The 7,805-nt window shown below is 39.7% G+C and overlaps 1 pseudogene; it reads right to left on the reverse strand.

Annotated features, from left to right (window-relative positions):
* Positions 1-6,336: 6,336 nt before the first annotated feature.
* LOC136375928 (NF-kappa-B-activating protein pseudogene) lies at positions 6,337-7,587 on the reverse strand (annotated as a pseudogene).
* Positions 7,588-7,805: the final 218 nt, after the last annotated feature.

Here is a 7,805-nt window from a genome sequence, read left to right on the forward strand (position 1 = left end):
CTGGGGTCAGTCCTTGAATCTACTGAGCTATGCTCAGTGCGTAAAACCAAGGCTCAAACCAATCGAGTCACTGGTTGCAAGAGGGAAAGAGGGAGAGAAGGGGGAGGGAGGGGAAGAGAATCAGATGGTTGCTTCTCATGTGTGTCCTGACCAGGAATTGAACCCAGGACATCTGCACACTGGGCCAATGCTCTATCCACTAAGCCAACAAGCCAGGGCCTAGAACAGATATTCATTTTTTTCTTTTTCTTTTTTTTTTAGTGACAGAGAGAGGGAGAGACACATACAGGAAGGGAGAGAGATGAGAAGCATCGACTCATAGTTGCGGCACCTTAGTTGTTCACAGATCGCTTTCTCATATATGTCTTGACTGGGAGGCTCCAGCTGAGCCAGTGACCCCTTACTCAAGCCAGTGACCTTGAGATCAAGCTAGTGACCTTGGACTTCAAGCCAGTGAACATGCGGTCTATGATTCCACACTCAAGCTGACAACCTCAGGGTTTTGAACCTGGGTACTTCGTGTCCCAGGCCAATGCTCTATCTACTGTGTCACTGCCTGGTCAGGCTATATTCTTATGTTTTAAAAACAAATTATAAAAAGTGAAGGCTGGTTTTGGCTAGTTTGCTCAGTGGATAGAGTGTTGGCCTGGCATGTGGATATCCTGGGTTTGATCCCTTGTCAGGGCACACATGAGAAGTGACTATCTGCTTCTCTTCCTTTTCCTTTCCCCCTTCTTTCTTTCTTCCCCTCTAGAAGCCAGTGGCTCAATTGGTTCCATTGTGGGCCTCAGATGGAGGTTGCTGGATAGATTCTGGTCCAGGCCCATGCAGGAGTCTGTCCCTCTATATCCCCTCCTTTCACTTAAAAAAAAAAGAGTATCTGTCCTAGAAAAAAAATTGGGCAATGCAGAAATTCTGTATGCTAATTTAAGCTTATATACCTCTGGCACAATTTTACCAGTACAACTTGGAATTACAGTCGTTACTTTGGAGAACATTTGATGTGAACTAGATTGTACATTTTGAGGCACCTTAGACTAAAAAGGAAATAAAACTTATAGTTCCCAATGGCATGCTCTCTTTAATTGGTAGGAGGAGTATTTTAACTGAAATTGGACTTAAATTTGCTTTACTAAACAACTTTTTAGGTAAAGCGAGTTAAAAATATGAGAAACTTAGAACTGCCTCATTCAAGAGCCATAAAAACCCATTACATTGCTTTCCCTCTTTTACTCTTTCCTTAACCCTCCTTCACTTCTGGGACATTGTTCAACTCTCATTGATTCCTTATCTTTACTGCTCCCTCACCTTTCTTTTAGCTCACACCATGTCCCAAAGTGGAAAGGGAAAAATATCTACCAAGATGATAATGTGATTTTTGTCTTTTATTGATATAGATTATTACATTAATTGATATTTAGATGATAAAACAACCTTGCATTATCATGATATTCATGATCTTTTAAAAATATCAATGGTCTCATACTGTGAGTTGAGAGGTGTTCCATCCTCTTCTATTTTTGGAATGGTTTGTGAGGAATTGATATTAATTCTTCTTTAAATGACTTTGTGGTCTTGGGCTATTCCTTGTGGGAAGTTTTTTTTTTGTTTGTTTAATAACTAATGCTATCTCTTCACTTGTTATAGGTCTAATCAAATTTTCACATTTCTTACTGACACAATTTGATATATTGTGTTTTCCAGGAATTTAAAATTTTCATTTATATTATATAATTTGTTGGCCTACAGTTGTTCAGACTATAATCTTATTCTTTTTATTTCTATAAGGTAGAATACATAAAACGGACTAATGTCTCCTCTTTCACTTCTGATTTTAGTAATTTGATTTTTATCTCTTTTTTTCTTTGTCAGTTGAGGTAAAGGTTTGTAAATTTTATTGACCTTTTCAAAGAACTTTATTCTATTCTCTGTTCATCAATATCCACTCTAATTCTTACTACTCTTTTCTTTCTGATTGCTTTGGGTTTAGTTTTCTTTCTTTTTTTTCCCCTTTAGTATCTTAAGGAAGAAATTTAGTTTATTGATTTGAGATTATTCTTCTTTTTAAATATAGCCATTTACAGTTATAAACTTTCCTGCAAGTAATTGTCTCCCATAAGTTTTGGTATGCTGTTCTATATTTTAATTTACATCAAACTATTTTCTTATTTCTTTTGAGATTTATTCTTCAATCCATTTGTTATTTAGTAGTATATTGTCTAATGTTTACACATTTCCTAAATGTCTTTCTCTTACTAATTTCCAGTAAAGGGGAGCATCCTTTTATGACTTTAATTTTTAAAATATTTTGAGGCTGCTTTGTGGCCTCGCATATGGTATCTAGCATTCTCTAAAACCTGGAGAACGTTTCAAGTGCACTTGAGAAGATTGTGTATTCTGCTGTTGTTGGATAGAGTTCTTTGTAGAAATTTGTTAGTTCATACAGACTGTTGTTCAAGTCTTCTATTACTTTGTTGATCTCTCAAAGTAGTTGTTTTATACACTATTTATGGTGGAGTATTCAACTCTCTATTTATTGATTTATTTACTTATTTTGAGAGACAGAAAATAAGAGAGAGAGAAGGGAGAGATGAGAAACATCAAATTATAGTTGCTTTACTTTAGTTGTTCATTGATTGCTTCTCATATGTGCTTTGACCAGGGGGCTCAAGCTGAGCCAGTGATCCCTTGCTCAAGCCAGCAACCTTGGGCTTATGTTAATCATACTTGTGCCCAAGTTGGTAAACTCACACTCAAGCTGGCGACCTTGGGACTTCAAACTGGGCACCTCAGCATCCCAGGTCAATGCTCTTTTTTCTGTACCACTACTGGTCAGGCTGTTTACTGTTGAATTATTTCTTCCCTCAGTTCTGTCAGCATTTGCTTCATGTATTTCAAGACTCTTTTGTTAGGTAGATATATGTTTATAATTTTTATAATTTCAAGATGGAGTCAACTTTTTATCTATATAAAATATCAGTCTTTAGTTCTAGTAACATTTTTTTAAGTCTATTTTGTCTGATATACAGCTACTTCAGCTTCTTTATGGTTATTGTTTGCATGATATATTTCCCCCAATTTTTACTTTCAACCTACTTATATCTCTTTGAATCTAAAGTTTGTCTTTTATAGACAGCAGAGAATTGGATGATTTGGCCCTGGCAAGTTGGCTCAGTGAATAGAGTGTTAGCCCAGTGTGGGGACATCCCGGGTTTGATCCCTGGTCAGGGCACACATGAGAAGAAACCATCTGCTTCTCTTTCCCTCCCTCTCCTCCTTCTCTCTCCTCCCCTCACCCTCCCTACAGCCAGTGGCTTGATTGGTTTAACCATCAGCCTCAGATGAGTTGTTGGGTGGATCCCTATCCAGGCACATGCGGGAGTCTTTCTCTCTATCTCCCCTGTCTCATTAAAAACAACAAAAAAGGAATTAGATCATTTAAAAATCCATTCTGCCAATCTCTGCCTTTTGAGTGGAGAATTAATTAATTTACATTTAGAATAATAGAATACTGATAAGGAAGTATTGATATTTACTTCTGCCATTTTGCTATTTGTTTTATGTATGTCTTACAGCTTTTTTTTTTTTGGTCTCTTATATACTCCATTACCAGCTTATTTTGTGTTTACTTGATTTTTTGTAGTCATATGTACTGATTCCCTTCTAATTTTCTTCTGTGTTTTTCTATAGATATTTTTTTGTGATTACCATGGGAATAACATATAACACCCTTCCAACAGTCTCATTTTAATCAATACCAAGTTAACTTCAATTACATACAAGAACTTTACTTATATGCACCTCCATCTCCCCTTCCTTTATATTTTGATTTCACATATTACATTTTTATACATTGTATGCCCAATAACATATTTAAAGCATATTTAGCCTGACCTGTGGTGGTGCAGTGGATGAGGTGTCAAACTGGAATGCTGAGATTACCTGTTTGAAACCCCAGGCTTACCCAGTCATGGCATATATGAAAAACAACTACTATGATTTGATGCTTTCCACTTCTACCTGCCTTCTCTCTCTTTTCCCTCTCAAATCAATAAATAAAATCTTTAAAAATCATATTTATGTATTTGTTTTTTAAATTATGTAGGAAACAAAAAGTGAAGTTACAATAAAAAATTTAAAAATATTGGCTTCTATATATGTCCATGTATTGACATTTTCTGGAGATCTTTATATCTTCACTTATCTTTAAGTTACTGTCTAGCATCCTTTAATTTCAACTTGTAGGACTCTCATTATCATTTCTTGTAGGACAGGTCTAGAGGTCATAAACTCCCCTGCTTTTGTTTATCTTGGAATGTCTTATCCTCTCCCCTATTATTGGAGAACAATTTTGCTGGATATATAATTCTTGGCTGACAGAATTTCCCCCCCAAATTATAAATTTATCATCCTACTGACTGACTTCCAAGATTTCTGATATGAATTCAGTTATTAATTTTATTGAGTATCCCTTGTGCGTGCTGAGTAGTTTCTATTTTTACTGCTTTCAAGATTTTCTTTGTCTTTTGATAGTTTAATTATAAATTGATTATAATATGTCTTATTCTTTAGATTTATGCTATTTGGAATTCACTGGTTATCTTGGATTTGTAGGTACATATATTTCATCAACTTTGGGAAGTTTGGGAAACATTTAAGATCTTACTTCCTATTAACTGTCAGCTTTGGCTTACAAAAATTCATAAACATTCCTTAAAAAAACTTTGAGGCCTGGCCCTGGCCGGTTGGCTCAGCTGTAGAGCATCAGCCTGGTGTGCAAGAGTCCCGGGTCCGATTCCCGGCCAGGGCACACAGGAGAAGCGCCCATCTGCTTCTCCACCCCTCCCCCTCTCCTTGCTCTCTGTCTCTCTCTTCCCCTCCCGCAGCCGAGGCTCCATTGGAGCAAAGATGGCCCAGGCGCTGATGATGGCTTTGTGGCCTCTGCCTCAGGCGCTAGAGTGGCTCTGGATGCAACAGAGCGATGCCCCAGAGAGGCAGAGCATCGCCCCCTGGTGGGCATGCTGGGTGGATCCCAGTTGGGCGCATGTGGGAGTCTGTCTGACTGCCTTCCTGTTTCCAGCTTAGGAAAAATGAAAAACAAAAAAACAAAAAAACTTTGGGGCCCTTACCGGTTGACTCAGTGGACAGAGCATCGGCCTGGCATATGGGCATCCCGGGTTTGATTCCCAGTCAGGGCACACAGGAGAAGTGACCATCTGCTTCTCCCCGCCCCCCTCTTATCTCCTTCTTCCCCTCCCACAGCCTCAATTGGCTCAATTGGTTTGAGTGTGGCCTGGGGCGCTGAGGATAGGTCCATTGGAGCACATCAGCCTTAGGCACTAAAAATAGCTTAATACTCAAACATTGTCCCCATATGGGGTTGCTGGGTGGATCCCTGTCCAGTCGCATGCAGGAGTCTGCCTCACTATCTCCCTTCCTCTCACTAAAACAACAACAACAACAACAACAATAACAAATCTTCCAAACTGTCTTTCAGAGTGGCTTGTTATTTTACATTCTCACCAGCCATGTATAAATGATCTAGTTTCTCTGAATTTTTGCTAACGTTTGATGTCAAAAAATTTTTTATTTTAGCCATTCTGATACCATGTTTCCCTGAAAATAAGACAGTATCTTATATTAATTTTTGCTCCTAAAGACACGCTAGGTCTTATTTTCAGGGCATATCTTATTTTTCCATGAACAAGAATTCACATTTATTGTTGAACAAAAAATCAACATTTATTAATATACTGTAGTCATGTCATCACAAACATCAGCATAACCAGCCAAACTCTGAATTCCATCAAGAATTTCTTGTGACTATTTCCATGTACAACAATCTACCCTGTTTTCCCGAAAATAAGACAGTGTCTTATAGTAATTTTTGCTCCTAAAGGCATTTTAGGTCTTATTTTCAGAGGAGACCTTATATTTTTAAGCTTGAAAAAAATTGCACTAGGTCTTATTTTCAGGGAAACAGGGTAGATGTGTAATGATATCTCATTGTAATTTTAATTTGCATTTCCCCAATAGCTACTGGTGTTGAAAATATTTTCATATGTTTCTTTGCCATCTGTATATCTTTGGTGAAATGTCTCTTTATGTCTTTTGCCCATGTTCTCATTGGGCTGTTTGATTGTTTAATGCTAGGTTTTGATTGTTCATTATGTATTCTAGATACAAGTGTTTTTTTTTCTTAAACAGCTTTTTATTGAAGAGCTAAAAGAATTAAATAGAAGGCACAGTAACACTGTAAAGCTTTTCAGATCATAACAATCTTTCTTTATGCATATAGGAAACCCAGACTTTGTCTCTTAGACAATCTGAAAATCCTTATTTGTCATCTTTCCCTTTAGTTTTCCTGTATACCATCTCTCGAAAACTGGCCAGAATCCTGTTTTCTCTCTTTCGTCTCTCTTCTTGGTTAAAGGATGCGAGAGCTCTCTTCTCATCAGCACTATAGATCTGGTTCTCTTTTCGTAGTCGCACGGCCTCCATTCGGCGATGCCTGCTACCACTCATCACGTAACCTGAGCATTCAAATGATGCAATTTCTTCACTTGACAAACCAATTTCACCTCTTCGTGGGATACGTTTTCCAGCTTTTACATATTCAGCCATAGCTGCACCTTCACCAGGTAACAGAGCATGGCCATAGTTCAGGGGTTTATCATCTTGAGAGGCAAGTGTTTTTGGAGCCTCCGGGCCAATTAAATCCGAGGGTTCGTCAGGCTTTGATCGATCCTTCCAGGGATTCTCCAGAAACTCTTCTTGGGACTCTTTAGAGCTTGAATCACTGGAATCTTTTCTGTTCTTCTTAGACTTCTTTTTCTTGTATTTCTTCGATCTGTGTTTTTTCTTCTTTTCCTTTTTCTTGACTTTCTTTGATTTCCTTTTTGTATCTTCATCACTGGAGTCTGTTTCAGAATCAGAGTCACTGTCACTATCGTCAGAATACTTCTTGTGTTTTCTTTTAGATGATTTTTTCTTTCTCCTTTTCTTGGACCTTTCTTTTGAATGACTGGACTTCTTATTCTTCTTTTTTTCCTCTTCTGAGGTAGAAGCTGAAGTGGTGCTTTTCTTTGGCTCTTCATCCTCTACTGGTGTATGTTCATCAGAGTCTGGTTCCGGATTCTTTGGAGAAAGTCCCCATACTTCAGGAGCTCTCAATTCTCCAATCCTCTCTCTCTCACTTAACCTCTTCTGCCGCAGGCTTTCCTCCCTTTCCTTGTCCAGGAGGCCAGGCCAAGGCTTGTCGCGCCCATAGGGCTATGAGTAGCCGCCATAATAAGCGGACGAGGCAGAAGCGAAGGGGGTGCCCCGCGTCGCAGACAGCCGCTCCTGAGAGCGTGGCCCCGAGCGGGAACGGCAGGGCTGGTTTCGGGAGCCTTGGCTAAGGCCCCTCGGCTGGTAATTGAGGCCATTCCGATCCCCAGACCGAGAGCAAGACTGCGAACGAGAGCGGCAGCCTCGCGGGGAGCGAGCGGATTTGCTGGATTTAGGGCTTCTCGAAGAACTGCGACGCTTCACTCTGGGGCCCGAGGCCTCCCTCTCCGGGCTGCGCGAACCAGACACCGGAGCCATCACTGCCGCGGGGTCCCCTTAGCGAGGGGACAATGGGGTGCTCTCGCTAGCCTGGGAAGATATCGGTTGCCTTGGCTCCCAGAACCTGTCACCATGCCACAACCCGAACCCGAGGAAACCTTGGAAACAGTTCCAGGTACGTCGCAAATACCTTCCCAGGATCTAGCTTGTCCTGCCGACCTAGATACAAGTGTTTTTTTTTTTGTCTGATATGCACT

The sequence above is a fragment of the Saccopteryx leptura genome, chromosome 6, assembly GCF_036850995.1.
Source record: "Saccopteryx leptura isolate mSacLep1 chromosome 6, mSacLep1_pri_phased_curated, whole genome shotgun sequence".
Classification (NCBI taxonomy): Eukaryota; Metazoa; Chordata; class Mammalia; order Chiroptera; family Emballonuridae; genus Saccopteryx; species Saccopteryx leptura.